At 42.9% G+C, this 23,689-nt stretch overlaps 1 pseudogene across 1 annotated transcript in view; it reads right to left on the minus strand.

The window, feature by feature from the left end:
* Positions 1 to 23,689, minus strand: part of LOC147438546 (cystathionine beta-lyase, chloroplastic-like) — a 56,583-nt pseudogene that overhangs the window by 19,285 nt on the left and 13,609 nt on the right. The window contains exons 3-10 of the transcript XR_015184500.1: positions 8,427 to 8,533; positions 8,281 to 8,351; positions 8,104 to 8,195; positions 7,935 to 8,022; positions 6,389 to 6,499; positions 6,173 to 6,269; positions 5,905 to 5,986; positions 5,652 to 5,769 (exon numbers count right to left, since the gene is read on the minus strand). The product of XR_015184500.1 is annotated as a cystathionine beta-lyase, chloroplastic-like (transcript). The remainder of the gene's footprint in view (positions 1 to 5,651; positions 5,770 to 5,904; positions 5,987 to 6,172; positions 6,270 to 6,388; positions 6,500 to 7,934; positions 8,023 to 8,103; positions 8,196 to 8,280; positions 8,352 to 8,426; positions 8,534 to 23,689) is intronic.

A 23,689-nucleotide genomic window follows, 5' to 3' on the forward strand; every position in this document is an offset into this window, starting at 1 on the left:
TAGCAACCTTCCGCTTCAACAGCAAAAAGATCCCCAAGGCCACCTCCGGCTAAGAGAGCTAGACCCAATATTGGACTAGTACCTAACATCTATGGCATAAACCTCGAGGGTTCAAATGAATCGTGCAAAGCATATAGCAAAGCCTTGATTTTCTTCAGTCCCGAAGCTACCGAAAATTTGATCCATCTAGACTTCCTGAAGCAGATGGACATTGATTATGATGCACAGAGGCGAGAAATTGAAGGCGAGAAATTGAAGGCGAGTTAGCCACCAATCAACCCAGAGGATGGTTCCTCTCATCGATGTGCTTCCAATAACCATACAAGGATACCATGGAAAAGCCGATTTCCACATCATGAAGTTAGGCAATCACGAAGTTCTCTTGGGCATACCTTGGCACGACTAGAATGACGCGACCCTCCGGATCAAGAATCGTACCATTACCCTGATGCAAAAGGACAAGCCAATCGTCCTCACAGTTCGGTTGTCTGAACAAAAACCTGAATAAATTATCTATAGTTTTGTATTTAGTTGCTTTTGAGTTTTGTCTACGAAAGTATTGTTTGGGATTTGATTGAAATGGATGGTATCTATCTTGGTGTCGATTTGAATTGCTTGACTCTGGTCTTAATACTAGTTTCAATGCTTGGTGATTTACTCTCGGGTGCAGTAGTGAGAAATATTGTTTCGGTATTGGCTGAATCTCAAAACCACGCAGACGGGATGTCTAGGGAGCGTTTCGTTGTACACTTAAAACCTTTAAACGACGCCAAACGAGATCTCTGGGGTGCGTTTAGTTGTATGCTTGAAACCTCCAAGCGACATAGGCTATAGTTTGGGGAGTGTTTGGTTGTATTAGTCCTCTGAGCTCATGGCCCGGACCTTTTTAGGTTATTTGCGACGAGGAGAGTGATGAGATAGTCGTTGAGTACCTTCAAACCGGAGACTGTCTGCCTCGAGGGAGTGCTTAGCGGAGCTGTTCGATGTGTCTTGTAACATGCATATGTGAGCATTTGTGTTGCATTGTGATGTGCCAACCACCGAATATTCCTAATTGGGTGAGATCAGCATCCGCTTCAGATCAACACGGTCTGGGTGTGATGACTAATTTTGCTACATCGGAATATCAAGAGCTCCGATCTGGAATGAGAAAACTAAATGGAAAGACTCACACCCACACACAAAATCTCTTGGATTGCTGACATAGCACCCTATACGGATTCTCCACGTTTTGCGTTGACAATTGATGAAGTGGCAACAGTTGTACAGACTCTCCGCGTTTTGCACTGATAGTTGCCACGTGACGTGCTGTACAGACACCCTTCTAGCGCTAGCTTTTGGGAGTCCACGTGCTTTAGACCGGATGCTTTTCATGTACTGCTTTCCAAGGCCAAGGGCCTTTTAATATGTGCCATGGGCTCATTCCTTGGCACGTTTCCAGGTGTAGAGCAAGGGAGTACCGGCTTGTATTGAGTTGAAGCAATATAAAAAATTACCAAAAGAGGCGCCGTGGTTTAGGGCCGGTGCTCTCTTAGGGTGAAACTCTGCCACTCTGTGTAGTGCATCTCTTTTAGTTCAGTGTTATTGGAAGTGCTAAAAGTTGTTCAGTATGTTCTTTTCTGTTGGCACATGGTGCCCTTCCATTACAGCATAGGAATCTTATTCTTGACCGTCATCTTATTGAGGGTCATGTAATCCACACATAACCGCGATGAGCCATCTTTCTTACGAACAAAAAGAATTGGAGCAACAAAAGGACTTACACTAGGACGTATACACCCTATCCAACAACTCACCTAGTTGACGCTATAATTCCTCTTCATTAGCCTTGTTCAAACGATATGGAAACTTACTTACAGGTTGTGCTCTCTCCACTAGATCGATGACATGATCTTCAAGTCGTTCGCGAGGAATTATAGGAGGAAGATCATCCTGGAGAAACAAGTGCTCAAACTTGGTAAACAACTCACCATACCTGTCAGGAATACCCAAGTTCCTTGATGTGGGGTTGACATAGATGACCGCCGCTTGGGCTCCTCGGCGTAACTCTTTTTTAGTCTGGACGTCAGAGACGAGAGGGAGAGAGAGAATACCGCTCTCACCTCGAATGAGGACGGGTTACGATACATTATCATTGATGAGAAGCCTAAACTTCTCCCAATCAACGATAGGCTTGAACTTGCGAAACCTCTTAATGCCCAAAATGATATCACATCTTGCAAGTTTGGAGACTACAAAACGCCGAGTGAATTGGGTTTGTTAAATGACCAATTTGACATCATTACATTCTTGAGAGAATTTCCAGAATCAAACAACACAATGACAGGTTCCTTTTTAGATTCTTTCTTAGGACAATCCTTATTCATGTGACCTACTACGTGACAATGAAACACCTACGTTCCTTTGTTCACAATGCCTATTCTTCTCTACTTAATTGACCACCTACGATTCCTTGAGCAATTTTCTCATGAGGTGTGAGTTGTGGTTTATCAGATTTTATTTATCCTTATCCTTAGATTTATCCCTCTTAGATTGAGATGTAGACAAAGAATTAGATTGAGACGAAGAGTTTGGAGAGTTCTTTTTATTGTTACCATTCCCATTAAAAATTTTGGTTAGGCGATGAAGTGGCAAGTAATTTCCTCATCCAATTCCTCAATTGTCCACCTAACTAAGACACATGGGTAGCATACGACATCACAAGTTTACCTTGTTGAGACAAAGCCCAAATGTCCTCCTTCAATCGCTTCAAGTACTATGGGGGCAAGAAGCAAATATTTAGATCCTTCTCGAACTCCTCCCAACTAAGCTCGAGACCAGGAACAAGGAGAGACTCACAATGGGTCGCCTTCTCCTTCTTCTTCATCCACTCATCCTTCCAGGTCATGGCATCCCCCGTACGATGCATGGAAGCCAAGAGAACTTTGTTATTATCATACCTTTTTAACAACCGCAAAATAGGATGTAAATTGATGCAACCAAGAATAAATGACAATCGCATCTATCTTACCGTCATACTTATTGAATGTAATCTTCTCGGGAATGGGTACGTTGGGTCGTCCGTGTAGCATTGGTCGCCTTCGCGATGGTCTTGGCAAGCTTTTTATGATCTGGCTCCAAAGAAGAGATATCGGATCGGATCTCCAAAGTTGTGATCAGATCACGCATGGCTTTCCTTTTCTGTCTACGAGTCTCGGCGCCTACCTCGCATTCCTGACTACGAGCCTTGGCTTCATCCGTCAATCGACGTTCCTCTCGCTCCGCTGCTTCCACACAACGTTACTTTGCTTGACTTGAAAGAACTGAATTGAACTGAATGAAAGAGAGAGACGCACAGAGAGAGAGAGAGAGAGAGAGAGAGAGAGAGAGAGAGAGAGATGACACCGCATATCGGGACCCAACCACCCTCAAGAGCACCCTTGCTCTGTTACTTGCACAAATATTGATACAATGATGCTAAATGCTGAGATGTTGAGATGCTAATGGGTACTTGATGCAGATGCTTGGTACTACTGAGATACTGACTAGAACTGCGGTACTTGGTACTTGGTACTGCGGGTTCTTGGTACTTAGTAGCTGTTCTTAATTATATTCAAGAACTATCCGATATTGGAAGCAAAGTGGATGGAGGAGGAGGACTTGGCAGATACTCCTCAGATATTGGAACTTTACCTTGAGGCTTTCGGTCTACCTTCGGCTATTCCAAGAGATCCCGGAGATCAACAGGGTTGAATTTGGTGTAGACGGGATTGCACAAGAGGGGAGTTACTCTGCTCCTTTGTCACAAGTTACCCAGATGGAATAAAGTCAATGATTTTCCTTTAGGTTTCAGGGATATTGATGGGTTGATAGTATTTTGTTGTATGACTTTATAAAAGAAGTAATTCCAAATGGGAATTCCCGAAATGAATCTGATATACGTGTGCGCTCTCATGTGAGTAGTGTCTGAGTGCATGTTTGAAAGACAAAATGACTACAGCATTTCGGTCTTGTGATTCCAAATGGGATGGACATGATAGCAATAAAAATTAGTCAATCGAGGCAACTGTGGAGATCTGGGATAGATCTAGATGTGATTGCTTGCCGATAGATCATGATCCGATATCTCAATGGTCGATGTGTTGTGAATGTGATTTGAATGTTCACTGATTGCCGTTTTTGTGCAAGTGTTGGATTTGTGTTGTCTAGTGCGTCAGTAAGTGTCTACTGAACTAGTTTTTGTCTTATGTTTGATTTTGCAAGCGTAATAGAGGGCGATTACAATTCTTTCAAGAGGGGGGTATGTCACAAAGTGATGGCATGGCATGTCCGTCGAGTGGAATATTGCCAGATGAAATAATAAGTGTCCTAACATATGGGGTCCCGTTCGATGGGGCCCAAATCCTATGGAGTCCGCACAGAAGTGTGTAGCCCAACAAATCGTAGGCTTGGGTTATGTCGGTCCAAGTGTGCACAGCCAAAGGCCAAGATTATATAAGCATGGGAATCCTATTGGGTGGAAAATTCTAGGTAGTGCTCCTATGATGAGCTTATAGGATAGCTCCTCCAAAGGATTTTCCACTGCAAAGTTCAAATTTGGTATCCCAACAGATGGTGTTCTCAATTGTGGTTGAGGATCCATGCACACATCTTAAATTGAGGCCAAGCGCTTGAAGTTGGCACAAAGTGCGTTGAGAGGACTCAACACTAATTTTTTTAAGGGATACAGCAAATCATCTCCACCACAAATCCTCCACTAAAGATAAGTAGAAATTTCAAGACAATATGTTGGCTAGCTTACAAAGAAGTCAAGTCAACTGTATCTGACTCACTTGGTCTACGAAAGCACGACGATGCCTAAAAACTTAGACCCTCGAACAAGGCGCTAGAGTTGGGATGCCCATTGAGACAATTAGAGGCACTTTGATAACTCTTTAAAGGTAGTTATGGCTACCTAAGGGTATAATAGAATTTTGGTCAAAAGGTAGTTTGTGCATGACCACCTTGGTCCCTCGGTAGGCTCACATATAGGAGACAATTGGATAGTTGACCTTGAATGAAGCTGTACCGTATGAGACACATGGTTTCATCTGAAAGTACTTTGTATATGTTTTTGTGCTCATCTTCCAACACAGAGGTAAAAGGTGAAGTCCAAGAGGTTGTTACACTTGACAATGAAGTTTTAACATCCGTTGAGGCCAAAGTCGGACTATAGGACAAATCAGATACATCATTGTCAAAAACAGGGGGTGAAATAAAATTCCAATGCTCTCCATGCTCGTTCATACTACAAGGTGGTGCACCTATCTACTGTTTATGTATCCTTCTTGGTGTCTTCTTTGGCTGACCTGAAAATTCTTTAATCATTGCTTTGCCTCGTTTGTATAGACAGCCCATTTGCCTTCTTTTATGACTTTTATATACTTTGGGCAAGTTCTTGATTCTTGTTCTTGAAGTTGTGTGTGGGGGGGTGGGTGTCCACACGTGACTTGTGCATTTGTGTGTTTCCCCTCTCAAAGAGAGAAGGCCGTTCCGCGGGAACGGGAAGGTTGGGCGCGGGGGGGGGGGGGGGGGGGGGGGGGGGGGGGGGGGGGGGGGGGGGGGGGGGGGGAGGGGGGTATGATGAGACTAAGAGCCCAAATCAGCAAGACTAAAAGAACTGCATATTATACTTGCTGTTTTTCAACTCGAAGGGCCATTGTTTTGATTCCACGCAAGCATAGCCAACAATCAAAAGGAGCTAATCCGGTGCCTTCTGCATTCTGAAGGAAGTAGATTTCTTTGGCTAACCTGCAAACCATGACAAATTCATGCTCAATATCTCTGAGTTATCAACATTTCCCTGTATTGTGCCATGCAAACATTACCCTTTACAAATAACATCGGTATCATTATCAGTCACAAAGAAACAAGCAATGGATAGACCTTTCTCCTTTAACAGCAAGGACTCCCGCCATCAAGTCACTGTGCCCCGAAATGAATTTTGTGGCCGAATGCATTACAATATCTGCAATGAAGGTCTGAGAAAGAACTTAGATAAGGCTCATTGAAGTTTAAGCATTGCTAGACAAATCTACTTAATCTTCCAATTTGGATAATGTCCACTATTAAAACCCTTTAACCCCTATAAGGTATAGCCATATAATCATACAATTACAGTAGTTGGCCAGCAAAACAAAAGAGAGGGTGTCACCTGCCCCAAGATCAAGTGGCTTGGAAAGGACTGGAGACATGATGCTATTATCTACCATCACCAAAGCATTGTGTTGATGAGCAATTCTTGTGATTTCCTGTTCAGCAGACACAAGAAAAATTAGCATGTGTACATACCACAACTCAAAACATGTTTATTCTTACGATACAAATCGTTTTAACTGACAGAAGTACAAGGAAAGAAGTTGTTTCTCACTCGTATATTTGACACCATTAGCCGGGGATTCGTCGGACTTTCCAACCACACAATCTTCGTTTTTGGGCCAATAGCTGAGCCTATGTCTGCAAGTTTGTCGTATCCACGCGCCTAAAAGAAAACGCATGATCATGATCCATTAAGGTAACGAATACAATTTAGTAGCTTAACAAGACATGAGACTAGATTTTTAACATTTTGGTGAAAACATTTGCACTATATAGTATATCCAAACCATGAATATGATTTTGATGAGAATGTAATGCGCAAACCCTAGACAGTTTTGTAGTACTTACAATGTGACCCTCATATAGATTATTTTGTCTGCATGACTAACTGAAGCAAAACCCTGGATATAGAATAGAAATGGGATGATTCTTTTACTAAATAACCTAGAAGGCTTGTAGGTCCTATGGAAATCATTATCATGATTGGTTTAAAAAAATTGTACAGCAAAAGATTCATGAGACTGTTTACAATCTGAAAACTTTTCATCACCTTATCTTGGAGATGGCATGTAGACGCAACATAAGAATGTCCAGGGCCACTTGAATGTCCTCTTAACAGTAGCATCATAGAAAATAACTTTCATTTTAATGCTTTTGTCTCTGCAGCTTAGACAATACTCAGGATTCTTGCTCAATTAACATGTGCCCTGTGGTCAAGACACCATTCTTTGACATAAGTCAACCCTCTTGGAGGCTGTATCCTTGCATTGCAATTTTTCCAGTAAATCTTTTACCTCCCAACCTTCAGTGCTTGAGTGATAGTGGCACAATACAAAAGCCAAAGGTAGGTGTGTGTGTGATTCTAAAATCACAAAAATATATGATTTCTCTTGCGATATTTTTACACATGTCTTACCACCCTTTTTATTCCTGCTATCCTTACCACCGGAGCTTTGCTAGTAAAGATATTGCATCAAACTATGAGAATACCTAGGACAAAGGGCCACAATCAGCTCATAATAATCATCAAAATAGTGAAAATAGGTTTAAAAGCTAATACATGTGTCACCTCGCCTAAAAATAGGGCAACTGGACCAAAAAAGTTGACTGGTAAAAGGTCCAAGACAATGATAATGAACCGAAATGGACTAGGATGCATGTGCAAGGCCAATGGTCAGCCTAAAGGATAGATCAAATACATCAATTGGTACATTCCACTTTAGAAGCCACACATGGCACATTAAAAAGAAAGAAAAACTAACTGCAACTCCAAGGCTCTCAAGTAATGCATACAGGCACAACTCTAGAGTAATGTATATGAGCACAAATTACAGACAATTGTGCACGATGAAACTGTTATTCAAAAATGATACTGACTAGGGGATCATTATGTTTCATACACTAATCAAAGGCATGTGAGTAAGATAAAAACACAACAAAAATAACAACGCATTAAAAGAAAATATCAGCAATACATGATGGGTTACTTTCTTTTTCGCATGAGAAAACAGAATAACATTGCATACTTTGACTATAAGTGAAAAGCTTCCTCAGCCCCTGTCTAACTGAATGCACAAAGAGAGAACAAATTTTCTTACTTAACAATCAATCCTGCTCTTGGAGCCACTTGTGAAAGCAGCCGATCAGACCCCCCGTAAATATCATCACCAGTAACTATCTCATCTCCTGAAATTGTTTTTTATTTGCAAAGTTAAGACCACACAAGGCAACTCCTTGACTTAAACTTGAACCAGAAACAGAAATAACCTGCTCTTGCAAGGTGGGTGACCGTAGCAAGGGCAGCCATCCCACTGTTGAAACAGAAAGCTTTGTCAGCACCCTCCAGCTTTGCAAGCAGCCTGCATTAAAAATAAATACAGAAAACTCTGCACAGGTTCACGCACACAGACCGGAATTCATGTATTCATAAGTATAGACACATACAATTCAAGTACAGTTCGCGTAGGGTTTCCACTTCTTGTGTAGTCGTAAGGGCCATTCTCAGTTGCAGAGGGCTACAGGAGGCAATCCATAAGCCAACTGTTGTGATGCAAAAAAGCTAAAGCATTAAAGGTCTGTCATATGTGTACCTGTTTAAAAGTTGCTGTTTGATAAAGAGGGGTGCTAAGGGCACCATATGGGTCGAATGTATTTGGAAAGTTCAAAATACTGGTTGATATCCCTAAATCTTCAGATCCTGAATGCACAGGGAAACACATAATAAGCAAGAAGAACAAACAAAAATTGTCGCACGCCCCCATTTAAGCAATGTAAGATCTGTTACTCTAACACCAATTCCTCTCACTTTTAACAAATTATGCTTTCACGAAGAAAACATCTTACAACAGGGCTTTCACTGAGACATCGTACAGACAAAGCTGGCTAAACCTTGCAACTGTGGGGCTTCATAGCGCAGAAGAAAAATTATTGTAGATACCAGTGGTGTAACAAGCTGCACATATTTTTAGCAACAAAATCAAGCTTCTCAAAAACTTTGCAGCCTAAATGAAAAGAAACATCCCATGGTTTCAACTGTTTGAAGGTTTCAAGGCTTTGAAATGTTTCATTTTAGGACAAGAAAAACATGAAACATGTCTCATAGTATACATGGTATGTGTGTGTGTGTGTGTGTGTGTGTGTGTGTGTGTGTGTGTGTGTGCGTGCACGCGCGCACAATGTACATATATACGTGTAAGTACGCACACAGACTATATACGTGTAAGTACGCACACATACACATACACATACACATACATACATACGATATCTACATATGTTACATACGATATCTACATATGTATGTATGTATACATGCACCCACACGTCTATATGTGTATCTGGATGCTGTGTGTGTGTGTGTGTGTGTGTGGGAGAGAGAGAGAGAGAGAGAGAGAGAGAGAGAGAGAGAGAGAGCAAGCTTTTCAAGGTTTTGCTTGCTGTGAGTTTTGCATCGCACTCATTTCGCATTTCGTAGTTTTCAAAGTTTTAAACCTATAAAGCTGATTTTCATGTCACACTGTTTGCAGCCCAAGTAAAAGAACTCCTTAAATGAGATCCGAGGAAGGATCAAAACAATGATAAGTCACGATTGTTCCATATAAACATGACTGACACTCTGACAAGTAACAATACCACATTCTTAAATCATCCCTAATGCAAGTTTCTCACAAACTTCTTGCAAAAAACAGAATCTCTCGAAAAACCTTCCAAGGGCAGCCTGTATGCTGTGAATTGTCAAAACCTGGTGACCTGGCACATTACCAGCCTGAGGAGGAAAACCCGAAAGAAGAGACAACCAAGAGCCGAAGCATAGCGCCAAAGTTTGAGCCGAGCAGCCCGGATTTTGCTGCAGGATATGGACCACAAATCGGGGACTGTACAGCAGCATGCTGATGTCGCAGTATAGATGGCGCTGCCGTGGCACAGTGTGCGGATGTTGCTGACATTGCAGATTTCATGCTGAAGAAGTGTACATGAAAATCATCCTATCCAAAAGCATCTGGTCCCAAAAGTTGGCGTCCAAAGCCACCAGTGCAATTCGCAAAAATCCGTATAGCTGCCACGTCAGTAGTCAACGCAAAACGTGGACGTCCGTACAAATGCCACATCATCAGTTTTCTATGCAAGTTATGTGTGTGTATGTGACTGCTTTAATTTAGGCCCCATCAGCCAGGATCCCATAAGTTCGTGGGGGTTAGGATTTTAATCCTAACCCTACTTTAATAATTGGGCCACTCCACAAGACTTTGTAAGATAGGAAGTCCTTCTGCTTCTTCTGATTTTATTAGGGTTTAGGCCCCTCGGTCGGAAACTATAGGTTGGCTAGGGTTAGGGCTAAGGTGACCAACCCTCTTGGTCTTCAATGGCTTGATACGTCACCCCAAGAGAGCACTAGCCCCAAGTTGTGGCGCCCCTTTCGATATATCTTAATATTGCTTCAGCACGGTACAACTCTAGCAACACCGCTCTGCACCTCCACACGCTAGGATGCTAGAGAATGAGTCCTAAGCACATACTTAAAGGCCCTTTGCCTACAAAAAGCAGATTACATAAAAAGCAACCTATCCAGAAGCATCTGGTCCCAAAAGTTGGTGCCCAAAGCCACCAGCACAATTCACTGAGATCCGTACAACTGCCACATCAACAGCCAGCGCAAAACACGGGTGTCCATATAGCTCTCACATCATCAATTTTCTATGCAATTATTTGTGTGTGTGTGCGCGCGCGCACACGCGTGCGTTCGTGCATGGGTGTGGGTGTGGGTGTGTGTGTGTGTGTGTGTGTGTGTGCACGCGCACGCGCACGTGTGTGTGTGAGTGATTGCTTTAATTTAGGCTCCATCAATCAGGGTTCCATAAGTTGGCGGGGGATTAAAATCCTAACCCTACTTTAATAATTGGGCCACTCGATGAGACTTTGTAAGTTAGCAAGTCCTTCTACTTCTTCTACTTTTGTTAGGGTTTAGGCCCCTCGACCGTGACCTGCAGGTTGGCTAGGGTTAGGGTTAAGGTGCCCAACCCTATTGGTCTTCAATGGCTTGGACATTGGACATGCATGTCCTGCGTACACACTCAATAGGGTGCACACTGCAAGGACACTTCTTAGATTGTCATAAACCCCACAAATAAAAGTTAGCTTGTCCACATGCACATCGGGTTAGATGTGCATGTGGCATCCCCTCCTTTTCAAGGTGAGGTATTGGTATCAAGCAGCATGGCTTCCATGTAGTCCACCAACAACTTTGTGTAAACTGGGAAGAAATCTTTGCCAGCCCTGCGTGGGTGCTCCAAAACTTGAACTTCGAAAAGGACTACAGTGCTTTCAACTTTGTCTACGATCTCGGGTTCGACTTCTTCAAGAAACTCCTTCGGGGGATCTCTTCCAAACAACGTTAACCAAAAAACACACAAAATGGTGCACATTGACCATGAGTTAGACAACCACAAATTCATACACATCTTTTTTCTTTTTAATGAATAGAAAAGGACTATGCCTCCTAAAAGACTATGGGTGAAATGCAAATGAAAAATGTGATGGAGTATCGTACTTTCCAAAGAGTGCTTTCCAAAAATGTGACGGAGTGTTGTACTTTCCAAAGAGTGCTTGCCAAAAATGTGATCGAAACTTCAACTTTCTACCTAAAGCAATCGACTCTGGCAAACCACCGAGGGAATACCAATGCTTGATGGACAATCGTGCTAATGCTCGTGCTGTGATTGTCTCCTACCAAGGAATGAGCATGCAAAATTTATTGACACGACAAACAATGGCGAAACGTTGTGTATTCCTTGAATGCAATCTTTCTACCTTTCTAAAGTGATGTTTATGCTTCTATGCTCATTCATGAGTGAATCATGTGCATCTGCAATATATATACGTTCATAAGTTCACAAATGTTTGAACTCACAAATTATAAGAGGAAATAAAGCACAAAGAGCAAGGGACACAAGAAAAGAAAAAAAAACTAAATCACTTTATTTGCTAAGAAACAAAACTAGATTTAAAATTGTTTTTACAAAAGGCATGCGCAAAATAAGTTGACTTAGCTTACTTGGCTAAAACTTAAAACAAGTACTCCACTTTGAACAAAAAAGGATACTCTTAAAAACTTAATCCTAAAAATCAAACTTCACACAATAACTTCTAAAGGAACACATTCGTAAGTCTTAACGTAAGCTAAGTACGAAATCGAAAAATGAATACTACTACAAACCTATATAAAGAAGAGGCTGCAAATAACCAAAGAAGTACAAAGATCCAAACTTGACAATATGTGACCTCAACTTCGCTGCTTGTCCAAACAGCAAGAATAAGATTATCACCTTTATCATGCATAGCTTGGACAACAGCTATGAGATCCCTACTCATGTCGTCCAATGCCCAAGATAAGGTGCAAGTTTGTATAGAGGTATTCATGCTTTTAACGTACTCTACAAAACCAATGAGTTGAGTTTCTTGTTGGGGTTAAGGCCTATGTGCCTTGACCGGTCGCCCAGGTCATGGGCGCCCGCCCACTGTTACCCTATACTTATAGTGAGTATACTGTATAGGGGGAGCTGCCACTTCACAGTCTCCCCACCCACATCGTGTGTGTGTCTCCTTCTCTCTCTCTCACTCTCCGTCTGTGGTGCTCCCCGATCCCCTTCAATTGGTATCAGAGCTATGGTGACCGCGGAGAGCACGACGGCTTTGAGAGCTTCGAGGCGATAGCTCGCTTGCTCTCGACGGTAGAGAGATTCAGAAAGCTTGGAAGCTTTGTGAGAATGCAATGGGAGCTTGTGAGCTCAGTTGAGAGTGATGTATGCTCCTGTGGAAGCTCAGAAAGGAGTGTGGAAGACTGTGTGCGCAGCAACACTGTTTTCAGATTCGTTTTTCTCCTTGTAGAATGCAAATCTGAGAATTCTGTCTGCCATGCCCAACCGTTTCGACGTGGTCTACAACTTTGCAGAAGAAACTTTTTGCAAATTCCTCACCGTTTTGTTGATATTCAACTCAGACTGATTGTATACAGAAATTCCAGATTTTCTGTTGTCGCATTGTGTGCGAGTTTGATGCACTTTTGGAAGCACAGGAGATGCTTGAAATTGAGTGCATAAATTCTGAGCTGAAGATGCAATTGCAGCTTGTGTTAAGCTTGTGGTTTGAGGATTTTTTGGTAGACTTGGGCAACGAAGTACGGAGGCGTTTACACACCACCGAGGCGTTCTCTTGAGAGACGCCGTTTTTTGGAGCACACATGTGGAGCTTCTTTCACTGGTTTTCACAGGATACTTTGGTAGTGATTTTGTGTTTGGATTCATGGTCTTTGCGGATGGTTTGCATATGGTTATGGCGCATGGTTGATGCCCATTATACATGCATTTTGGCGAGCACTTTCAAGTGCCGGTGAGCTCTCTTGAGAGCATTGTTTTCGCATTGATCAAGTTTCCGGATTGCAAATCTTTTGGCGCTTGCTTATGCGCGGTCACTCCGTTAATGTACGTTGAGTGCGGATTGCCATTGAATGTGAAAATGTGGAGCCATTTTGGCATTTCTACTCATTGGCATTGAGTAGTGTTATGGTTTATGGTAGAGATTGTACTTGAGTTTTTTGCTCAGTTTTCAGGGGAAATTCTGTCGGATTTTTCCCAGATTCTCGCCATAGTTTGTGATCGAGTGTTTACTCTCACTTTGACAGGTTTTGTCAGTTTGGACACAGTTTTGTGTTTTTGTATCCACTCTCGCAAGAGTGAGGAGTTGTGTATCTTTCTTTGCTTGAGACAGTGGTTTGCTCTCTGGTGGGAGAGTCTTGTGATCTCGAGCATTGTTTGCCATAGTTTTGCAGAGCTTATGCATGTATGTTGAGTGTAGTTTGATGCGCATTGATTGCTCATTGTATTGAGCTTGCAGGACAATGGTTATTTTGTGTTGATAGCCATTGTGCGTCGAAACTTTGGCGAAATTTTCCGAGGAGTTTTATGCGTATCATTTATGCGATCAAAGTAGAGATTGCGTGTTGCACTCAGCATTTGCGTGTGGTGTTCTCTGCAGGTGGGAGACTTGTGCGTGTGTATGCATCGATACCGCATAGTGTGGGCTTGGTGATTAGCTCACAGATTGCAGTGTGATACTAGAGCATGCGAGGCTTGTATTGACATTGCGGGAGCTCTATTTTGGAGTGTGTCTCATAGGTTTTACATTGTGTTTCTGGCCATATTTGTAGACAGTTTCCAGGTGCTGTTGGTGAGGTGGTTTTGCTTTCTAGTTTGCTACATTGTGCTCATGGCAGAGACAAGTGATCGCTCAAATTATGATCTCTCCGAAATGTGCATGTTTGATGGGTCAGACTTTGCAACATGGAGAGAGTGTATGCTTGATGCATTGACACAGCCAGGGTTGCATCGACCATTGAGTGGTGATGCAGGTAGACCTTCAAACATGTCTGACGATCAGTGGCAAGAGCTAGAGGAGATGGCACTATCTACACTCTCTTTGCACCTTGCGGAATCTGTATATGCTCTTGTTATGTATGAGACTACTTTGAGAGCACTTTGGCGCAGATTACATGATATGTATGATAGATCTGAGTCATCACGGACTCGTGTGAGACATGTACATTCACAAGCACGCCGACAGGTGACATGTTGGTATTGTGGTCATTCTGGACACGTTAGACGGCGCTGTTTTCGTCGTATGCGACATAGTAGGAGACATGGCAGTCTCAGAGATGTATGTAGTGATGCCATGGACTCAGTTGCTTTGACAGTTGAGGCAGATGTAGTGTCGAAGTATACTAGTGACGGGGATGTCACTTTTACCTCGAGCTATGCACGAGATGCTATACATGTGGATAGTGCACTCCCTTCGCAGTGGTTGCTAGACGCAGATGCTATGTTTCATGTCACGCCGCATCGTAAATGGTTTTGTAGCTATTCTAGCGGGATGCTTGACAGTGTACGTTTGACCGATGGATCGGTGCATGCGATAGCAAGTGCAGGAGATGTGAGACTGTCATTACCGAGTGGTGCATCTTACTTGTTACGACATGTGCGCTATGTACCAGATTTGACAGTGAGTTTGATCTCGATTGGTCAACTTAGAGATTGTGGATGTCAGATTTCGCTACGAGAGCGAGATTTTGTGATGCATTTGAGTTCGCTAGTGATTGCGAGAGGTGCCAGGAGTAGTACAGGTTACCCATTGCATGTGGATCACGGGAGAGACGGTGTTGTCTCTGTGATCATGCAGCCAGGTAGAGAGCGAGAGAGCAGGCGAGTCTCTTTTGCTTGTGGGTTGCAGGATGCTTTGCATGGAGTGCAGAGCAGTGACTTTGTTGTGCAGGTTGCGTCTACGGATGCACAGGTAGAGCGGGACAGCTCTAGTGAGTCACAACAGGATGAGTCATCAGAGGTGATGACAGAGATGACTCACATGGATGTTGAGATGTCGGCTATTGTGGAGTCATTTCTTGATATGCTTATGCCAGAGCTTGATGCAGATTCAGGACAGATGGATACTCTTGGTACACATGTGATATGTGGTGGGCACGAGGAGTCACTCCAGAGCTCGGAGTCAGAGTGCCATGGTCTCTATGATAGGGGACATGATTGCCATGAGTTGAGTTCCGAGTTGGAGGTGGCAGAGGTTGCCAGGGTTGCATCAGCATTCGGTGTCCTCATGTACGAGATGCTGATCTCGAGGCCCGACATAGCAGCTACAGTGGGACCATTTGCAGCAGGGTTGATTAGTTGTTCGATGACTGATCTCGGCATAGAGCATAGGGGAGGTTTGCAGGTATTGGACCGATACTTGCAGGAGTGCATGAGCTCTTGTAGACTCTTTGCAGAGCTTGGAGCTAGCTCTGTGTGGCTTCCGCAGCGGGATGTTTGTCTATCAGTAGAGCCGGATGCACTAGCTCATCGAGAGTCAGTGGGCATAGGTTGAGAGAATATCTCACCTTCTATTAGTTGTACACTAGTAGATCTTGCTTAAAGGCACATTGGCCTTTAAGTGGGAGGTTGTTGGGGTTAAGGCCTATGTGCCTTGACCGGTCGCCCAGGTCATGGGCGCCCGCCCACTGTTACCCTATACTTATAGTGAGTATACTGTATAGGGGGAGCTGCCACTTCACAGTATACTCACTATAAGTACAGGGTAACACAGGGCGGGCGCCCATGACCTGGGCGATCGGTCAAGGCACATAGGCCTTAACCCCAACAACCTTCCACTTAAAGGCCAATGTGCCTTTAAGCAAGATCTACTAGTGTACAACTAATAGAAGGTGAGATATTCTCTCAACCTATGCCCACTGACTCCCACTATTACCCTATACTTATAGTGAGTATTCTGTATAGGGGGAGTTGCCACTTCACAGTCTCCCCACCCACATCGTGTGTGTGTCTCCTTCTCTCTCTCTCTCACTCTCCGTCTGTGGTGCTCCCCGATCCCCTTCATTTCTATCACCCTCCGGAGGTGATGGGCATACTCAGCCATGATAAAGGCTAGCATTTGTCAAGCTAGAGTAAAAATACTAGAAGCGCTAAAATCAAAACAACAAAATAGTGTGTTACTAAGTCAAATAATAAGTTGGCTTTTAAGCTCCCCACTTTTATTGAGTTTACTACTGATTACCTTGAACATTCCAAAGGAAGAAACATTAAAAATAAACTTACTACGATGCAAAAATGAATAAACGTTTTTCATGATTCTTTTGAATGTGTATCCCTTCTTAACAAGTAAGAAATAAGATGGCACGATTGAACAACAAAAGCAGATTTACTAAAGCAAAGATGAGAAAATCTAAATAGTTGAGAGCAAATGACACCGTACTTAGCTAAAAGAGAAATGTTTGAAGAAATGTGAGGCATACAAATGATATTTAGATTGGCATATTTTGGTTCAAGGCGCTTATCAGAGATATCTACTTCTAATTCCAAGGGACATTGAAAAATCTTATGGTCTAAAAAGGCACAACAATCACTATTTGTGGTACAATTAAGTTCACAAAACTCCTTGGGATAAATTCCTCCACCTACAGAACTCAAATTCAAGTACATAAAATCTTCAAAAGAAGGAGCGTCAAACACAAAAAGATCATCTACAAAGCGTCTTACATTGCATAACTTGTGCAAAAATATTGGGCAAGTGTTAGCAAGGACAAGACGCTCCGTAAAATCAAAACTCATAAGTACAAAGATAGAAATTAGCAAGAAAAACAGCACAATTGGTGCCCATAGGGATATACCTAGATGAATCCAGGGTAAGCCCAAATTCACCCTTAAAGGGAAGTGCAAGGTATAGACCCATGGTAGTCACCCACAAGACAATATAACAATCAGCTCCATCATGCATAGTATTGACTAAATACCACGACATCCCCACTAACGTCGTCAGTGCCCAATAGTGGGTGTAGAACTAGGTACTAACATATGCTCCCAAACACAACACACACCACACGCACACACCCATGAGCATACATCAACACAAAGTTCAGCGTACTGAGTTTCTGTCATGACTCCGGAGATCAAGGGCAGACTCAGCCATAATGAAGCCTAGCACTAAAAGAAGCATTAAATCGAAAAAATTAGCACAAAAATGAGGTAGTTGATAGGGCATACGCACCACAAAAGATAGAAAGAATTAGCACAATATCAACCGGTCGTAACTCGGACGAAAACTTCACAATGTGAAGTCCGCATGTCTGCTATACGACTAAAAAATATACCTAGATGAATCCAAGGTAAGCCCAGATTCACCCTTAAAGGGAAGTGCAAGGTATAGACCCATGGTAGTCACCCACAAGACAATATAACCATCAGCTCCATCATGGATAGTATTGACTAAATACCACGACATCCCCACTAATGTCGTCAGTGCCCAATAGTGGGTGTAGAACTAGGTACTAACATATGCTCCCAAACACAACACACACCACACGCACACACACATGAGCATACATCAACACAAAGTTCAACGTACTGAGTTTCTATCGTGACTCCGGAGATCAAGGGCAGACTCAGCCATAATGAAGCCTAGCACTAACAGAAGCATTAAATCGAAAAAATTAGCACAAAAATGAGGTAGTTGATAGAGCATACGCACCACAAAAGATAGAAAGAATTAGCACAATATCAACTGGTCGTAACTCGGACGAAAACTTCACAATGTGAAGTCTACATGTCCGCTATACGACTTAAAAATATACCTAGATGAATCCAGGGTAAGCCCAGATTCACCCTTAAAGGGAAGTGCAAGGTATAGACCCATGGTAGTCACCCACAAGACAATATAACCATCAGCTCCATCATGCATAGTATTGACTAAATACCACGACATCCCCACTAACGTCGTCAGTGCCCAATAGTGGGTGTAGAACTAGGTACTAACATATGCTCCCAAACACAACACACACCACACGCACACACCCATGAGCATACATCAACACAAAGTTCAACGTACTGAGTTTCTGTCATGACTCCGGAGATCAAGGGCAGACTCAGCCATAATGAAGCCTAGCACTAAAAGAAGCATTAAATCGAAAAAATTAGCACAAAAATGAGGTAGTTGATAGGGCATACGCACCACAAAAGATAGAAAGAATTAGCACAATATCAACTGGTCGTAACTCGGACGAAAACTTCACAATGTGAAGTCTGCATGTCCGCTATACGACTAAAAAATATACCTAGATGAATCCAGGGTAAGCCCAGATTCACCCTTAAAGGGAAGTGCAAGGTATAGACCCATGGTAGTCACCCACAAGACAATATATCCATCAGCTCCATCATGGATAGTATTGACTAAATACCACGACATCCCCACTAACGTCGTCAGTGCCCAATAGGGATACCAATTGTTTGCTTGAAAAGAGAGTCATCAACGGTTATATATAGGGCATACGCACCACAAAAGATAGAAAGAATTAGCACAATATCAACTGGTCGTAACTCGGACGAAAACTTCACATGAAGTCTGCATGTCCGCTATACGACTAAAAAATATACCTAGATGAATCCAGGGTAAGCCCAGATTCACCCTTAAAGGGAAGTGCAAGGTATAGACCCATGGTAGTCACCCACAAGACAATATAACCATCAGCTCCATCATGCATAGTATTGACTAAATACCACGACATCCCCACTAACGTCATCAGTGCCCATAGGGATACCTATTGTTTGCTTGAAAAGAGAGTCATCAACGGTTATATATAAATTGTCCAAAAGAAAATCTAACCAAGATATGATGTCAATGTCATCTACAATCCTGGTGAATCTCTTTCTTCCTTTGTCTACATCAACATTCTTACTTTTTAACCATAAGAAATCAAAGTTCAAGGCTGACTTTTCTACTAGCAATGCCTTGTACCTATCCTTCTCAAGCTTGTACGCAAAAACTTTTGAACTAAGAGCCTTGAATTTGAATTTAAGGTCCTCCAAATTTAACTTCATATATAGCGTTGTAAAGTCAAAAGTTTGGAGACAAAGGAGAAGATTTCTCTTTAAGGCTTCTTGAAGAGTTCAAAAACTTTATAACAGGAATCACACCCACTGAATATACCTAGATGAATCCAAGTGTCACAAACTGGACTGCATAGCAATATAAAACAGACTCGGATAAATAGAATTTATCACTTATCACTCAAGCCAGAGGATATAGAGAGAAATAGAGAGAGAGAGAGAGAGAGAGAGAGAGAGAGTGAGAAGATCGGCACAATACTGGCCAGAAGATGGGTTGGTCCCCCAGCGTAATAGTATCTTTATTACTGAGGAGAAGTCTATACAAGCACTTGAACCGAACGTATTACCACGTTCGTTCTAGAATAAGACTTAATGGTTCCCCGAAGCCTCGGCTTCCTATTCCTAGGGCAAAACCCTATTCCAAGGAACTTCAGTTCCTTATTCCAAATCCTCGAGAACCAAGGCTCTCGCCTCTGGAACTCACCTTCCAGACTCACGGCATGGCATCCTTGCAACTCTTTTCCCACTCGGTTCCCAGAGTCCTCTTCCCGCAGAACAACTCTGCTTTCCCGGACGCGAAGTCCTTCCTTGGGAATCTCAACTTCCACATCCCCAACTCAAGAGCCTACAACTCTCGGATCCGTGGATCTACATCCCAAACTCGGGCACGAAACCCTTGGGCTGATCTGGCTCTAGTTCCTCAGAGCGCTTTCTCCTGCAGAGGCTCATGCCTTCCTCTGCTCCTACTCCCTCACTAAGAGGAAGTACACTTGCAAACAAATACTTAGAGATCATAACATGAAAATTGTTACCTTCAAAGTCTCGACGCTCAAAACGCAACTCGGTTCTCGAAAAGCAATTCCCCGAAAGAGATCTCTACATAGAAAATCCTTTTCCTTCTCATAAATCAGCTTTGTCTACGACTCGTCTACGACGTTTATGGGCTGAAAACAGAGAAAAAAAAGCAGTGTGTCGTGATGGAAACACGCTCCGTAGGCACTTCTTTGTGAGGGGACTCGCGCACTTGGTCTTGGCGTCATCTGTTACGCTTGGGACAACCATGGGCATCATGGGCAACGTCTTCTTTGGGGCTGAAATCTGCAGCAGCATCTTCTCATTGCAAAAACTGGTCTTTCCTCTGGTAGAGGACGTGTGATGCTTTTATAGCTCCCTCGCTATGGCAAAGATAGCAGAGCGCTGGCTGCCCACGTAGAGATCGCGGCCGTTTTTTTTTTTTTGCTTTTGCGTTGTTCTGCCATAAAGAGAGAGAGATATGGCTGGCTAGTTTTTGTTGCTTTATTTTCCAAGGCTGCCCACTTATTAAGTGGGCAGCCTGCATATTTAAAAATGGTGTGAATCTGTCCAAAAACTCAATAAAACTTTATAAATAAAAACAATGCTTACACAACACTTCCCAGGCGTCCCTGGATGCAATCACATGCACAGTTGCAATGGAGACATAGACTTCCTCGAGGGAAAGCGTTTGCTTTCCCGCGAAAAGCAATCCTGCTTTCCCAGAAAGCATCTGTTTTTCCTCAAAGTTTCCTCTGAACCCATCTTCATTCAAGTGCTTGCTTTTCCTTGTGCACAACTCTAACACATTTCGGAATTTCCTCCTAACTATGGATATTCCCTTTCCGATGCACCCGTCACCCACCTTGTGACGCATCAGGAATACCCGTCACCTAGTCTTTTCCTACCGAACTTACGGAACAATCTCCTTCACGATGCTCTATGTCACCCATCCTATGACGCATCAGAGATGTCAGGCAGGTGATCCTACAGAGCCTGGAAATTACCGCACTATTATGGTTGGACACACACTGGCACGATTCAAGATCGTCGAATACCTCTTGCCAATGCTCCCTGTCACCCATCCAATGTGATGCATCAGAAGTACCCGTTCCTCGTGGCCTTAGAGACATTCCCTTTCATAGTGCTCTCGTCATTACTCTGAATGACGCACTAGGATACTCTGTACTCCGATGTCTCCAATGAGAAAAACCCTCTCACTTAAAATTCCAATAATTCATTTAGAATATTTTTCCTTGGTGTTCCAAGCGAGAAAACCGTCTCACTTATAAATTCAATAATTCATTTAGAATTATTCTTATGTCAAGTCAACCCAATTTAGCGACACCAGGATAAGCCCACATTCAACCTTAAAGGAAAGTGCAAGGTATAGACTGTCACAAAGTGATGACGTGGCTGCCCGAGAGGAAACCCTGACTGCTGCTAAAACCCTAATTTCTGGAAACCCTAACCCTAAACCTGCAAACTCTAAAATCTGCTAGAAACCCTAACCTTAACCCTAAAACCTGCAAACCCTAAAACTTGCAAACCCTAAAACCTGCCAGAAACCTTAATTCTGCCTTAACCCTAGCACTAATCCTCCCCTAACCCTAACCTACAGATTCCGCTAGCAATTTTTGGCTGGCTTTTGGCTTTTGCTTTTACTCAACGCAAGAGATGAGAGAGAGAGAAGCTTTTGCTTTTATTTTATGAAAGCATAGAAGAATGAGAGAGAAAAAAAAGCTTCTGCTTTATTTTAAAAGCTTTTGATTGAACAGCTTTTTGGAACTTGCTTTATTTTATAAGCAAGAGAGAGAAAGAGCCTTTGCTTTATTTATGGGCTTTTGATTTTCAACTTTTGGGGCTCTGCTTTTGGCATCCCTTGTACTCTTTAAATAAGTGGGTAGGCCACTCACAACTCAGAGCATCTGGACGCAGAGTCTGAGTGGGAGCGCCTGCCCGCACTCTTGTACTTTGAACTCAGATTAATACAAAAAGAAATACCGGAAGGGGCGCCAGTATTTGGGGCCAATATCTCTAGGCACGGAACTTCGTTGGGCCAATGTAAATCTATTGTGAACTGTGAACTGTTTTGAAGTGGTTATTTGGTGTTGTCGCGGTCGATTCTCGACTTGGAGTGTCCAAGTCTGTTACAGTGGTATCAGAGCACGGCCGATTTCTCTTCTACGGGAAATCCGATCCCCATTTTTTTTTCCGCGGCACCTATGGCTTCACGCAAGGATCAATCGACTCCCTCTGCATCAGGAGATGCGGGCTGGGATCACAACGAAGATTCAAGCAGAGACTATGGCCCGCCTTGGCCTACTCAAGCGGAGAGACGAGAGATGGAGCGTCGTCAATTGATTAGCGATGCAACAAAGATGATGCTCAATTTTGCTAAGGACCCAAAATTTGCAAAATATATGAGCGAGACTTCTTTTCAGGAAGTGCATGCGCAGTGGCAAAAAAACCACTACACCACCCTCGAAACCCGCTCTCAAGAAACCTTCTTATCACAAGCAATATTCAGAAAAGGAACTAGAAGAGGTGGTTGATGCACGGATTACTCAACGTTTTGACGCACAGAAGAAAGCTAAAAAGCACGGCAAAAAGCAGAAAAAGAGCACTGACTTCCCGGGTTATTTGGGTCATCAGTCGACATTTGACAAGGCAAAGAAACAGAAGAAGCGTGTTCGATTTGAAGGAGTACCGAGTTCTTCTTCTTCTTCTTCTTCTTCTTCTTCTTCTTCCTCCGACAGTTCTTCTAGCTCTTCAAATTCGAGCGAAGAAGACAGAAAAGGTAAAAAGTGAAGCAAGAAACAAAGCTTCGGAAAGGGCAAGAAAAAGGCGCCCAGAGACTGACAATTCTACTGAGGACTCGTCTACAGACAACTCAGATTCCGATGACAGAAACTTTTATGCGAACAAGAAGAATTTTTTTACAAAGCCAACCAGTATGACTTTCTCGAAGATAAAAGCAAGAAAGTCCGAGAGTTTAAGGAAGGTGGCCACTCGATCAAGTTTGATACTTTTTCAAGATACTCAGATGCTTCGAAGGCTTTGTCTTTTATACAACAGTTTGACATCGCTTTCGCGGGAGGACGCTATTCAGAGCACTCCAAGATTCGGAGAGCTGCCTCTTACTTTAAGGGGAATGCTCGTACTTGGTGGTCCACACTTCTTTTAAACAAGACTGCGCCAGTTAAATGGCCGAAATTTAAGAAGCTTTTTATTTCTTCTTGGTTGACGCAAGAATATGAATGAGATATACAAGCTGCTTGAAACCATCTTCGAATGACCAAGAAAGATACAATCAATGCTTACTGTGAAAGATTTTGGAGCTCTTTTCTACCCACCTCTTCATTCAAGAAGATCTCGTTCAGAGAACAAATTGAGCGGTTTACCTTGGGTCTATCTACAGAGATCCGAGATCACTGCTTGGAACAGAAGCCAGCTTCTATTCATGAGTTGATAAGTCATGCGAAGCGGGGCTTTGCCATTCACTCTGGCAGTCTGACCTACCCCACAGATGAGGCCATGACACAACGAGCCGAACAGACTTCTGGGAATGAACGTAGAAAGAAAAAGGGCAACCCAAATAAAAAGGATGCACGACCCAAGCTTAC

The sequence above is a fragment of the Adiantum capillus-veneris genome, chromosome 16 (assembly GCF_014529385.1).
Source record: "Adiantum capillus-veneris isolate H3 chromosome 16, ASM1452938v2, whole genome shotgun sequence".
Taxonomy (NCBI): Eukaryota; Viridiplantae; Streptophyta; class Polypodiopsida; order Polypodiales; family Pteridaceae; genus Adiantum; species Adiantum capillus-veneris.